This window comes from Apteryx rowi, unplaced genomic scaffold (genome assembly GCF_003343035.1).
Source record: "Apteryx rowi isolate R43461 unplaced genomic scaffold, aptRow1 scaffold_0, whole genome shotgun sequence".
In the NCBI taxonomy this organism is placed as follows: domain Eukaryota; kingdom Metazoa; phylum Chordata; class Aves; order Apterygiformes; family Apterygidae; genus Apteryx; species Apteryx rowi.
In genome coordinates this window covers 4,362,015-4,376,415 of record NW_020447195.1, presented here as the reverse complement: position 1 = coordinate 4,376,415, position 14,401 = coordinate 4,362,015, and the positions used below count along the sequence as shown (strand labels likewise).

The 14,401-nt window shown below is 40.7% G+C and overlaps 1 protein-coding gene across 2 annotated transcripts in view; it reads right to left on the bottom strand.

Annotated features, from left to right (window-relative positions):
- The window catches only part of TSHZ2 (teashirt zinc finger homeobox 2), a 224,448-nt gene that overhangs the window by 64,969 nt on the left and 145,078 nt on the right, over window positions 1–14,401 (bottom strand). The window contains exon 3 of one of the 2 annotated variants that reach the window (XM_026057846.1): window positions 13,530–13,564. The exons of the other annotated variant lie outside the window; for it this stretch is intronic. The gene's annotated coding sequence lies outside the window, so the exon portion shown is untranslated. Of the gene's footprint in view, window positions 1–13,529; window positions 13,565–14,401 lie in introns of those variants that run through there. 2 annotated transcript variants of the gene reach the window in all.

Below are 14,401 nucleotides of genomic sequence, written 5' to 3'. Positions count from 1 at the left end.
CTCATGTGGGATCTCAAGAGTGAACAGCACAAACGTTGGAAATCTAAAATGGGGACTCACCCCAAATTTGTGAACTGCGCTGAACTGTGAATTATTATGTCAAATGTTTCATTGTAAAATTCCTCATTAAATTCTTTGGCGTTCACCACACACTCAGCATAACTTGAAGTGCTGAGAAAACGAACACTTACTGTGCCATGACAAAGGCCAATGGTTGCCTCTTTACTGAGCTTGATACATATGGTGAAAACATATTGACTAATTACTTGCCATTTTCAAAAACTGAAAACACTCCAAAAGTAGGCCTAAGATAATAGAACAAGATAGAGTAAGAAGAAGAAAGACTGGGAGAACAGACAGGAAGAACAGCGTAACTCTGTTACTGCTAATCCCTCATTCAACGTTTCCTTTGATATATGAATACTTAGGAATAACATAGCCTCTCACTGTTTCAAACTGCTTAATGAAAATTAGCAAATTAACCCACCTGATAAATACATCTGTTCAAAGTGGAGCCTGGCTGAAGTAGCAAGGATAAAATCCAGATCCACACCTCTCCCGAACAGTACTGTGGTTTAGCCAACGTTTTGGATCTGGGTTCAGTTTTGAGATGCTCACTTTTCTACATCTTTGCACCTTGTTTTGTCATTTTCCAAGTGCCAAAAAAGAGAGAGAATTAGGCTCTGATAATGAAGTACTTCCAGGGGGATATATTAAAGGGATAAGAGTAAATGTGGAAAATGAGACTATCAAACACAGTTCTTGCTTTAGTCTTCCAGATGCCATTTTTGATATGAATAGGTGACTGTAAGACTCAAGCCCAAGCTGCCTTAGAGGAGTCCTTTGCACCAGCCTTCTCAGCCAGCYTTTTTAGTGCCATCTGATTGCCAACACCTCCTCCACGTCATGACAAATTGGTCCATTCATCCTCTTAGGAACCTTCCCTAAGCACTGGGATGAATGTTTGACAAGCTAATTTCAAGTTAGCTTATGGAGCAGAAGCAATGTAAAGCTACACAAATTAAAAAAAAAAAAAAGTTGCTGGATAAATTCTACATGTAATGGATGTGTAATAGAAAATATATCTAAAATTCAAGCTTTTTGTATTAGAAGACAGGCTCTTTGGTTTAGAAGTAGAAAACACAAGGACTATCTGAAGCTAGGTTAATAGTAATGCAGTTAGTGTTATTAAAGTTTTATAAATATGAAACTTGTGCTGATGTATCCACAATTTTGAACGAAGTGGAAATGCTATGGATTACTTTTAAAAAATCAAGAACATTTTTTAAAACCCCAGTAATTATTCTCTATTATTTTTCCCTTTAAATCATCCAGATGATAGTAGAAATCAGAGTCCTGGACAGGGTGCCTAAAGCTAATGGTATTATTAGACTGAGAAAAAGAAAGAGTGATCAAAAGTTTGACCCATTTACTAAAAAGTTCACAGATTGTAGAAGCCCACTATTCTATTATTTCTAATGTTTTAAAATTCAAGATAAATCTCAATCCATATAATTAAAACTGGAGGAACATTAACTTTCATAAGCTTTTCACAAGTCTAATCCCATGTAAGGCATAGTAAAAATTTTGCTGAATGCAAAATAAAATTGGACTGACATCCAAATATAGTTACAGCTAAATAATTATATAAGTGAGTGTGTATGCATAAGCTGTAGTCACAAACAGAGACTAAGAGTAATTTATAAACATTTCTACTGTATGAGAGAAAGTTGCTATTTTACAAACACTTAAAGAATATGATGTCTTTTATAAAACTTTTAGGAGAAGTTTTATCTTCCAGCTCGTAAACTAAAACACTTTAAGTGATTGACATTTCTTTAAGGAAACTCTTGAGCCTGATTTGATACTACTACTGGTAAAGTCCTAGTAAAACTCCAGGAAGAATTCCCAGTGATTTGAACGGGACCAGGTTTTACCTGCATTGTTTCACATTCTGTTCCTGTTTTATTGTAAAAACCTGGGTAAATCATCACAGTTATGCCCCAACTGCATAAATATGAATGGGTTTAAAACAACTGCTGTTCTCTAAGAGGTGGGAAGAACTCTGCTTCATTCACTTTTTCAAAAGAGTTTGAAAACCTTAAAGTCCTATAAATGCAGAAGATGAGTAGATTCTTTTCCTGCTCCCATATAAATCAAGTACATAAAACATGCCAACTTCAAAGGAGCCCAATCCTGTGAGGTCTTTGTGTCCCCACTCTCACTGCCTTTACCCAAGCAAGAGCATGCTGGCTCCATAGGTGAGGCCTCAAGCTCCTGTTGAGTTCCAGTTAAGCTTTTCCAAAGGCATTTAATTAGGTCCAGATAAAAAGCTCAGTTCTAAATAAAAGCAGTTTTAAAAATGTTTATTATTTGTTTTTGGGCAAACAGAGCCTTCTCTAGGCAGCTGGTGGGCTGCACCAGAGACACCGAGCTGTCACAAGGTGGATGCTGCTGAGGCAGAAGATATGAGGAAAGCAGGCAGTTGGTTTATAGTGGGTTACCACCAGGCTCTTTCTATGATTTTATGCCTTCAGTCACTTCTTGTTCTTTCCAGTGATGATTTTTTTTTATTTTCCTGGAAGCTCCCTGGCAGCATGTGCTGTAAATGGTACCCTGACTACACAGAGCCACTCAGGAGGGGATAACACAGTCACACAATCACCCGGGAAGTTCTTCAGAAATTCGGTTCCCTCCCAGAACAGCAACACTCTTCTGCATCTATTTGTTTAATCTCTGGGTACAGCCTTTGCCGACTCATATACAAAACTGCCAGCTCAAAAACAAAGCCAGCTCAAGGACTGCTTGCCATGTCTGAGTGTGGCACCCCACAACGGGCTGGGAATGCCTGAGATCGTTTCCTTCCCTGCCTTTCATATCACTGAACTGAAACCATCACTCGTGTCAAAAGCAAGGACTGCAGATGAAAGGCCAGTGCATTAAGACAGCACATAATTGTCAGTCTCTGAGTTTCTGACATTAATCGTTTTACTTAAAGAAGGCAGTGGTATGTTTTTCTGTTTCCACCTCCCCCTGCCCCCCCAACTGACAACACACAGGAGATAGTCTGGATAAAAATTAAAAAAAAAAATAATGACTCAAAATTTTTGCTAATTAAAAGTAATGTGTTTTCCCATTTTTTGGCAATTTGATAACACAAAACACTTACTTGGGGGCCACAGGGGGAAACAAACTGAGACGGATAAAAAATGTTTTGTGTTCATCCAAGCAAGACTATGTTAATGCACATTATCCCATTAATGCACATCAACATCGGGAATAAGCGCGCCAATGCAAGCAAGAAGCATACACTTATCATCATTTGATAACATGTTTAATGACAGATTGACGGTTGATTTGCAAATGTGAACTGGCATCAATGTTGCTAACTTCAGCTTCTGCCGCCTCCTCTGCTATGCCAGCATATTTATGTGCATAATTTGATTTCGCAGCCACACTGTTAGTACATTTTTAATATTAACTATGCAAGAACAGACAGCCGAACTTAAGTTGCACTGATGGTTTGAGTTCATTAGATTGAAAAAGATGGGCAATGATGACAAAGATGGAGATGGCAGCGCAACATCAAAGAGGCAACACTTAACAAACACACTCCATTTTGAACAAACCGAACTAACACATTTCATGTTGTCGGCTGCAGCACAGCCCTTATGTACAACAGTAAGAAAAAAAATATGCTTCTGCCCTGGGCATACTGACAGCAACTCTACAAGAAGCTTAGCAGGCTCCTGGACACACAGTTGTAAGATATTTCACTCACCTATTGCAGGTAAAGGGGCTGATTCTGGTCTCATGTCAGAGTGACAACAATGTAATTCAGTTGCCTTGCATTGGAGTTACTCCTGATTTACATCGGCACAAGTGAGAGTGCCTGCCTGTTCCCACTCTCCTTCCCTAGTTTGCTTTCCACAGCTGTGATTCTTTATGACGAATAATAAAAAGATTTTGCTGAAAGCTCAGCTCTTGCACGCCTGATGCACAGAGCAGTACTGCAAGTTCAGAACCTGGGACCTAATGCTGCAAGGGGTGCGATGTCCTTCCTGTGTCCTCGGCGTCAGGGAGCTCAGCACCACGCAGGATTGCACTCCTAGTGACTTTTTCTATTTTGGTGTTTCTGGGCAATTCAATTCTGCTCTGAAGGGAACATGTACCAATGAGCTGGGAGGAGAATATTTCATCCTCTGTTCACATTAATGTCTGAGCATATACTGCATCTAGTATTAATTTGCTTGTTGTGCTGCAATACATAATAAATTTGAGGCAGTAGCTTTATGGTGCAAGTTGTAATTTTAAATTTTATGATACAAACTGACCATCTGCAGGAATCTGACCAYATAACCTAAGCCATCCTGTGTAGACTGTAATGTTAGTACCTTTGAATCACGGTGCAAATATGATTTAGACACGCAATTAGATAGACCAGGTCCTCAACAATTCTCAGCTGTCTGAATTACTGCTGAACACTCTAATAAATATATAGCACATAGGCCTCCCTTCAGCAAAGCTTTTAAGAATGTTCTTAAGTTTGTCTCTAATCAGCAAAGCACCTATTACAATTACTATTACTCAGAGACTAGTCCTGGATCAGAAACCCATTGTGCTTGGCACTGCACAAACAGAACAAAAGCCTAGTGCTCGGGGACTACTGCTTATGCTCCTGCTACTTGGGGATGGGCTGCTGAAGTGAGGCCAGAGTTTGCAGGGAAGCTGTGCGGGACAAAGAGCAGAGAGAGAGATTCATGTCTCTGTCGAGGAACTGTTCAATAGAATAAACTAGTAACTCCCTTAAGAGGAGGACTGCAAAACACATAAATTATCAGCTATTCCCGGGTTGAATCTTGTAAAGACTGCACCCGTTTGTCAGAATGGTAAACTGAGTAACAGAGCAGAAAAAGACCTTGCATCAGCAAGTCATCTTCATCCCATCCCAGGAAGGACCAGGGCTTAGGATTCCTGCCGCCTTGCTCTTGGCAGGAACTCCTGAGTAAAATGCCTCCTGCAGGATGCTTTCCTTGCCTAGCTATAAAGAAAGCTTTCATTACTGTTTGTTATGTAAGAATCCTAAAGCTTTAAACTCAGTAAAATCTCTTYGAGGAAGCATATGCTCTTTTTAAGAGACTACATTGCGGGGGGAACTAATCAGTCACAGAGTCACTGTGGCTACATTCGTTTCAGATATTTTACTAAACATCTCCAGTGGCTGGCCCTGTGCAGCTGAAGGTATCTGACCCACAAAATGAGGAATCTCCGAACAGACAGGCAGCAGCAAACATCCTGGGAGACTCCTGGGATCTTAGACTGAAATATGTGAGCAGTTGGCTTTTTTTTAAGCTATTGATGTATTAGGGTCCAAAACTCATGGCAGACACAGGGCTGCACTGTGCAAGGTGCCGTACAGAGTAAAAGATCCCTCCCTTCAAAAGGGACTGAATAATTTCCAATGACACATGGTAGCACGTAGATCTTGTTGACCCCAATCAGGACAAAAGAGATCTTGGAAGCTTTCTCAAAAGTGAGGGAACTAAAAAAGAAAAAAAGGGAGCAGAAAGGCCAGCAGAAACAAATGGAAGAAGCAGGCTAGATTCAGCTAGAAGTTTAGGCTTATTTTGCTGTTTTTTAAGATAACACAGTATTGTCAGCAAGCCATTCCTAATATGGGTCAGAATGGTAGAGGAGCAGCTGCATTTCTCGCTCTGTGAGCTGAACAGCCAGAGAAGTATCTGGTCAGCCCATCTCCAGCAGCCTTGATGATTGTTCTCTTAACAGCCTAGTGCTGTCTCCTCCTTACCCTGACTTTAGCTACAATTAGAAATAAAAACATACCCCAGGGTGAGGGAATTGTGGTCACGGCTCAGTCATGCCTGCTGATGGAGGATAGAGATGGGGAGAGCAAGAGATGTGTGCTATTTCCAGCCTCTGAAAAAGCTCGCTGCTACCCCAAGCATGGTCCAGCACAACCAGCAGCGCACTAGGTGGCATTGCAGGGGTGTGTGAAATAGCTTCCAGCTCGGTGTTTCCCATCCAGATAGGCTGAGCTCCTACTGTGACTGTGTACTTATAAAGCTGATTGTAGAGAACTCCGGAAAACRAGAGTCCAAAGCATCACACCGCTGGAATAATCATTATTTTTCCTAAGTCTCAATTATCTCTGTGACTGTGTTTGTGTCCTCTTTTCTGCCTCATTTTAAGCAAGTTACAATTCTTCCACTCCTGTTACTGAGTAGATGCAGATACCACTTTGTTCCATGTGATTTATAGGCAGTAGCTAATGTTCAGTTATAATTCCCCATTTTAGACATGAAAAATAGCCTGTAACGCTCAACACAAGGGCCTCTCAACAATGATATATAATTTAAAAATTAACATGAGGACAGAGGAGACTCGGGATTTTGAACTAGGGACTCTCTCATTCAAAGGTTAAATCTCTACAAGGTGAGCTAAAGGAATTAGTTGAGTTATTAAGTAAATGCCTCTGTTATATTTTCCCAGTACATTAGCTGTTGCAGTCGTTTCCAGTTCAGCTGTGTTCAGCCCCAGCATGTTCAAAGTGCAAATGCTCATGGCACTGTATTCACACATTTGCTTTTTTTCAATGTCAAACAAACTAGAGCTTTCAGAGCCAAAGGTGAAAGTGGAGGGCCCTTAAGAAAATCTCTTGGGAAATTATGTGATTGTTCTTATGTCTTTATTGTATATAAAATCATGCTTCATACATGGCTCACCCTCTCAAAGCATCTTAAACCTATAAAGGAGTCATGACTCATTCCTGCAACACCTAAGTTATATAAGTGGTCCCGTTAATTTTCTGGAATATCTTGCATAACTAATAATTTGTAGGCTCAAACTCTGGAGCCTCCAAAACCTCGGAATTGTTAAAGAGCTCCTTTCGAAACACAGAGAAGTTAAACCCCAACCTCACACCATGAGTCAATAACAGGACAAGGAACAGAAGCCACATCACCAGACTCCTTCCACTAAATGCTAGCCATAAACCGCCTTTTGTGAAAACCCAGCAATTCAGAAAACATGCAGAGAGAATAGGGAGTAAGGAGTAGAAAAAGAGCTTGTCTAAGGAGAGTTTTTGGAGGTGGCGTTCTTTTCCTGCCTATTTTCTGTTCACAATAATCAGATCTAGCTCAAATCTAAGGTGTCTATTGCTGCACTCTGTTTAACCTTGTCTCTCTCCGGCACCAAGTATTACATTTATGGATTACAAATTTATTGACATTTGACATTTGCATCAGCTTTCACCTGATCAACAGGAGCTTTGGCCGCCAAAGGGAATTATTATGGAAGATTTCAACAGCCATGGGAATGCCAAAAAGGTCATTAAATCATATTGGAAAAACAATGTGTTCATAGAGTTCATACATTTAGTCTTGCCAGTAAATCTTCTGGTTGATGCTTGGACCACCTACCGATGATACTCAAAGAGAAGGAGAAACGGGGAATTGAAGAGATGAATTAAATTAAAACCAAATGACATGAAGCCTGGCACAGTGGGATCTTTAATTTTCTACTCTATGAGTCCAGAATAAGCAAAAAACAAAACAAAACAAAGCACAGTGGCTTGACTTTATCTAAGTTAATTCCTTCCATATAGCGGGGCTTAACTGAATAATCCTGAGTAATGTGTGCACCCCACATTATTCCATGCAATTTGTATGTGGGAGGTGCAGGACTCAGAAAACATATGGCACATGGAAAACAAATGACAGGGTGCGCTTTTACACACATTTTGGTTATACTTATCACTCTTGTTGGTATTTTTTTCCACCAGACATGAAATATGAACGTAGACACTTTCATCCTAATCTCTTTGGAAAATATTGAGAGCTATTTTTTTGCACATTTGTGATTTATAGAAGAATGCCACCACATAATTCCTGGGAGCACAGACAATGTTTTAAAATAACACTAATCAAATAAACAGAATTACCTCCACCATCATCTTCTCCCTGGAAGACAAACCTGGGTCTTGCACCATAGAAAACCAAGGCCAATAGATTAGGGCTCTGTAGGATTACAGAGAGAAGTGAATTACTGAACTGGAAGCCCACCCACAGCCTATCTGTCTGTGGACATCTAGTCTAGCCTAGTGGCTAGCTGCATGGAAGAGTCAATCATATGCAGCTGTTTGCCCCTGAGCTGAGTATAAAGAAGGTATTAAGTATGTTCACTTCTTGTGAATGTAGGTAGGGGAGAAACAGGCAACAATATTGTCTTGTCTCAAATGGATTCTTCTCCTGTGATATCCCTTGGGATGTCATTCAATATCCACCAAAGGCAATGTCTGTCTTTTTAACAGCCCTATAAAGAAAGTTGGCAGCCACAAGGACTCAGTCCATTTAAGGATCCGTGCCAGTGTCTTGACTTGCCCCTGGAAATACAGTCACTGCTGTAGAGCCACTGTTGTGTTTGCAGTACTGGTATAGCATGTGGCTATGGCTGACTGTACAAGGATCACATGAAGAACTGCAGAGGGCAGAAACAGGACTGCTGGACAGAAAGTTGCTTCTAAACGTTGGCTTGAAATAAGAAAGAGAAGTGGAGTGGTGGAGCTGTGTAATGGAGATAGCTACTGGCAGCTGGGTGCTCTATCAGGATATTGGTTACACATATTGGGATAGATAATTTCAGGTAGTCTGTGACTCATGGTATAGACTTGGGAGATATTCAAAATACAAAGTGTTTGGCAGTTTTCATTAAATGACTTTGTGAAAACAGCTATTTTGCACTGAGATTTCAACAGTTCTCCAGCAGGAGAGGGGAAAAAAGCTTTTGTCTGTACACAGAGTGTTTTAGGGGTTTAGAAAAGCTGAAAGCAAATGCAGAAGTGATCAGATAGTTATATTCCTGTGCAAAAGAGCAAGTAGTTTTGCCTCTTCTGAATCACTGGTCAGTGTTCTGCAGCAGGGTGGCAAGTCCTGCTCTGCATATAGTTGAGAGAGAAAACTAAATCCCAGCTTGCTGATTCTAAAACTAAACTATGGATGCGATTCCTTCATGGTCTGGGCTTAGCCAGGTGCAAAGAACAAGTGTGAAGGCTCAGCGACGTTCCGACTACCAAGAGCTGGTTTGTATGCCCTCTGCTTACTGCCTTAGTATGGGGTGTCTCCAGAGCTCACCCCAAYTGGCATCACAGATGTGCCTGAGCTTCTGCAACTATGAACAAGGCCTATTGCATGTTCTCTGCAACCCTGTGAACATAGGAACATAATCTCCTCTGGCTGAAGAAGTCCTTGAACTGTAAATGTGGAAGCTAAGAGAAAGCTCTGGGAATCTTTCTACAGGTCTGCCCTGTTCTTATCCTTTTACAGTGGTCATGGTCAGAGATAAGATGGACACAGATGGACCTTTGACTCAAACCCGTATGGCTAGTCCTATGTTCTTACCTCACTACTACTCAGTTTTAAGAGAAGAGCAGAAAAATGTCACAAAGAAAGTCTTAGCAGTGTACAGCTGTCGGGCACATCTCCTGCTACAAAGGATTCTGCATACTTAGGGCTAGGGAATAGAATATGAACACAAAACATGGCAATCGTTCACTTATAGCTGGAGGCTATGGGCTTAACAGCACAGAGGAAGCTCAGACCTGTGCTGGTAGTGATGCAGAGAGAGAATAACCCAACAGGAAACCAGGAATCTCCCTCAAGCACAGAAGTCTTTTGCAGCTCAAGGGACTGCGAGGCAGAGGAACACTATAATGTGACCTTGACCTTGATCAGAAGGTGCACAGCATTACTGGGCAAAGGCAGGAGAAGTGGGGAACAAAAGATCATGTGGAGGTCATGGCCTTACTGATCTATTTTGGGTGAGCCTGAAAGCTGACCTTGTTTGGTTCTCCAGTGCAGTTTGAACCCACTGATTTTATCTCCTCCCAGAGCTCTTGAGAGGTTGTGTTAATCACGGATGAATCTGGCAGTAGAAAGGGAAACTAGAGGATGCTGAGAACACCCTGGTAAACCATATCCCCATCCCCTCGCCTTCCTCTTCCTGGCTTTGATGCCTCGCAGCTGCTGCTGTGTGCATAGGGTTTCTGGRCCCGGTTACTCAGTAATAAATCAAAAAGAAACTGCTGGGGTAAGGAGGCATGGAGACTCTGAACATCTCAGTCACTCTGAGACTTGTGATCTTCCGCAGTACATGATACCCAAATTTCCTTCCTCTGTACTCCCACCACTGTAGCAAAGCACTGAGCAAGCAGTCTTTGCCGGCCTGAGAAAAGAGGGGGCAAGGAGAAGTAGCAGTTGCCACCATACAGGCTGCTCTGTTGCTTGATCTGACACAGCTGCTAGGGGAGGGTGGAGTGGAAAGGAACAACCACACATCAAAACCACTCCAGCCACCTCTCCTTTCCCTTCAAAAATGTCACTGCGGCACCCTCTACTTTCTATAACAATGTTTATCACTGTTCTTCGATTGTCTGGGACAATAAATGGTTAGAAATGAGCATACATCACCAGGAAATCTCTGCCTGCCCCTTCCCCCAAGCAGTGTCATAAAAACGTACAAATTCACATTAATAATGAAGTGCATTTCCCCGAGAAGCCACTGTGTATCTCAGGGAGAGCAGGCAAGGTGGCAGTTGCTGCAGAGTTTCCTATTAAAGAGCAGAGCAAATACTCATAAATCTGATGAGGGGCCAAAGCACATGTTAGGGCTGTCTCCCTCTTAATGGAACCTTTTCTGAAATGAAAAAAATATATATCTCGATACATTCAGGGTATTCATTAGACATGACAACCTCCTCCACTCCCCCATCCTTCCCTCCCCCACTTCTGCATGTACTGACCCCTGGATGAAGAGCTAGCATTGAGTGCTGGAAGGGAGGGATTTTGGAGGGGAGGAGGAATTGTTTTGTTTTAATAAAGGAAATGTGCAAATTTCCTAGGATGAACAAGTGCCCTCCTGTCCCCATCTCTTCCCCCCTTCCTCTGCTCTAGTGAGCTTCTGCCTTTCCCTCTGCTTCTCGGTGGCCCCTGGCAGAGTGCCCGTCTCCCAGACGTGCCCTTCCTCTTGGTTGCCCTGGCTCCTCTGTGCTCCCTGCTTTGGGTCCCATGTGTCCAGCTGCTGGGACTGTCGGGGGAAGAGAGCCAACAGAGCCGATTCTGTGCCCCAGAGTAGGGTCCCAATCGCAAAATCGAATACAGGAGACCTTTCCTCCTACCTCACACCTTCAAGGGCTTGGYCAACTGATGCTCTCAGAAAAAAAGAATCTCCAGGAAGGTGGAGGGATGGGGTATTAACCTGCTCGGCTCTCTCAGGGATCTGCAGCTTTGCTACCTGGTGCTGTGTTTTAATGTTATTGTCCTTATTCACAGTTTGCCCCTTTCCTGAACACGACATGGACTTAGAAAAGAAACACCATCACATTTATTAGTTTGTCTCTACAGAATAGGCTCTGTGCTGCATGTTGCTTGYTCTACTTCATTCCTCTTCTTCCTAGCAGGGTCCTGAGTCAGATACGTACTGGTGTAAGACACGTGTGACTCCACTGATGCGTGAAAACTAGCATAAAGGCCTGATCCTTCTCCGGCCAATGAACCGTGCCTAGATGCACAAACAGGTCCAATTCTGAACTGAGAAGATGGGAAGAGAGAGCAGAATGTAGCCTGAAGGCTACAGCTTAATAATCATGAATTATCTGTTCATTATCCCAATAAATAGTGAAAAATCTCTTCCTCCTTTCCTCCTCCCATAAAGCAAGATCTATAATTTTCCTCATTTTCCATCTGTGCTCCATCATAGTTTCACAGAGTGAACACCTTGCTAAATTCTGAAAGGTGTTTTTGAGGGCTGGATGCTGCTCATGTCTTTTCCTTTTGTTATTGATCTTTGCTATTTAATTGCTGAGGTATAAAATAAATAAATAAGACTCAGGTACCCTTCCTTTGAAATTTCACTGGATAAAAATGTTCTGCTATAGATTATGAAGGCTGTAACATTTAATAGTATCAGACATGGTAAAGAGAAGACAAGATTTTGATATCCTTATGAATACTGAATGCTTGAGGAGGTAGGTGCTATTCAAGGTCAGTTAAAATCTGGTCAAAATACTTAAAAGTTGCTGTTTCTTTGTAAGCATAACAGTTCTTGCCTTTGGGGGGCAAGAACGGTCATTTACAGTATGGTTATACACAGCCTAGGAACGATATGCATTGACCTAGTAGGCTGGATGCACTAATGCAATGTAAAATAATACCAATCTTAATAGCAACCTGTAGTATTCATAAAAAGCAAGTAAATCTGTACTGATATATCTATGCTGCCACACAGTGATGTATCATCTGGTCTGACCCTGCTCTCAGGGAAGCCAAGAACACACTACTTACTGTTTTTAAAAGAACAAGAGCTGGGATGAAAACACTTTCCTTAGGAAAAATTTGAAGACTGAAAAATGCTAAAATTAAAAAAAAAAAGTCCTGATCTACTGCTTTGGGGAAACAGTGAGAAATTTCAAAGGATTAGGGGACTGAGACTTCACCAGAACAAAAGGGCAACTTTTCATGGTTAGAGGTAGTCCCTGGCTGAGTATGGACTCTGCCCCCTCCTCCAGCACAGCTGAGAGGCCAAACTAATTGCTGTCCCTGTTCCTCTGTTTCATCTTCTCCCCTTCTTGGTGCTCAGCAGTTTTACCCAGTTTATTCCAAAAGTCAGTTTGAAAATGGGACATCCCCACCAAWTTTTTTTTACCATTGACAAGCCAGCAGTTTCCAACAAGATGTTGCCAGAAAACTCTTATTTAAACTCATAATCAAGGCCTTCATTGCAATGAACCCTCTTTCTGGCTGATGACTTGGTAAGCAGAACCCTTCATCAGTTTTGTTGGTAAAATCTGCTTACAAAATCAGGTCTGATTCTCCTGAAAGGGTCTCTTAGTCTCTCATGTTGTTGCTAAGAAGAAGTGAAAGATGAAGAACAAGCTAAATTCTTTAAACTATGCTTTTGGACAAGTAGTTCATGCAATTGGCCTTGCCCATGTAACACCAATATTGGCTAATAGCTCAACATGATGTTCAGAGTAGCTCCTACTGTTTTGGAGGGGATGAGAAAATAAAATCCACAGAAGAAAAAAATCTTCTATTTTGGTATACTTAACACATACAGTTATCTACGTGTCCTATATATCATTTAACAAATTGCTTTGCAATTCTTACAGGGCGTGGTATAATGACTGATTTAAAATCACTGCATTGCTTAAACTGCATTGTTCTTCATCAAGTTGAGTCATTTTTATGTGAAGTGTCAAGCTCTCTAACAAATAACTGCTGCCAGACAAATCAAGTTCCTCATCTTAAAGCTACGGCTAAATAGTTTATAGCTTTAATCTGCTCACTGAGGTGTGCAGTCTATGACAGTAATTATAAATGCAAGGAGAAATTATAGCTGAATGCTTTAACTGCATTAGGAGCCATTTGATGAACAATCATGATTGCCTGCTCATTTTCAACAATAGAGGGCAAGTTAGTGTCAGTGCATTAGAGGATTTTCAGTTCTGCTCTGCTCTTTCTTCCATTTACCACAGAATGTCAGTTGTCTCCTATAAAGTAGAAAAAAAGCACTGTAGAAGCTTTAAACTTGATGGTTAAAAAAAGACAAAGGAGGAAACAGAGAGAAAAACTGTTTATCATTATGACTCATTTTTTTGTTTTGCAGCAGCCTTACTTTCAAATTAGTTTAGTTCAGGTAGTCGCTTGTTTACTTATCAGGGTCTTTTGAAAAAGAAATCTCCCCAACCAAATTGGTAAATTTAACTCTATATAAAGACTTATTTTATTAAAAAGTTGTAGATAAGACCATAGACAGCCTCAGTGACTGACCAGTTTACAGCCAATCTTATCATCTGTCTTTAAAGTAGAAATAAAATTCTGCATTGTCTTTTTTTAGGACAGCAAAATTTTTCTAATTTAGTTGAAAAACTGAACAAATGGTTTTCAAAGGTATAAGTTGACATACAAATTAGCTATAATTAAAGCCATGTTCCCTAATGTTCATGGGTTTTCTTTGAAGAATAGCAATAAAAACAAATTTGAAGTGGGTTAAATGAAAGAGAATAGAGACATCTGATCATTGTATATTACACATAATTTTACATTATATTACCAAGCCCATATCAGTTAGAAGAATTCAAGAAAACAGCAAAGATGAATATAAAACACATATGTATGTCTTTACATTTAACAAGAATTCATAACAAATTTCTTATAAACAGCCTCACAAAGGTCTTAAAAAATCCACATACATAACACATTTTTCCTATAGTACTAATCCAGATCATTCATTTATATTTTTAAAGATATTTACCATTTTTCAAATATGACTTTTAACAGTAGCTTTCATTGCAATATAGAATGTATTTTATGTATGTCTATACTTT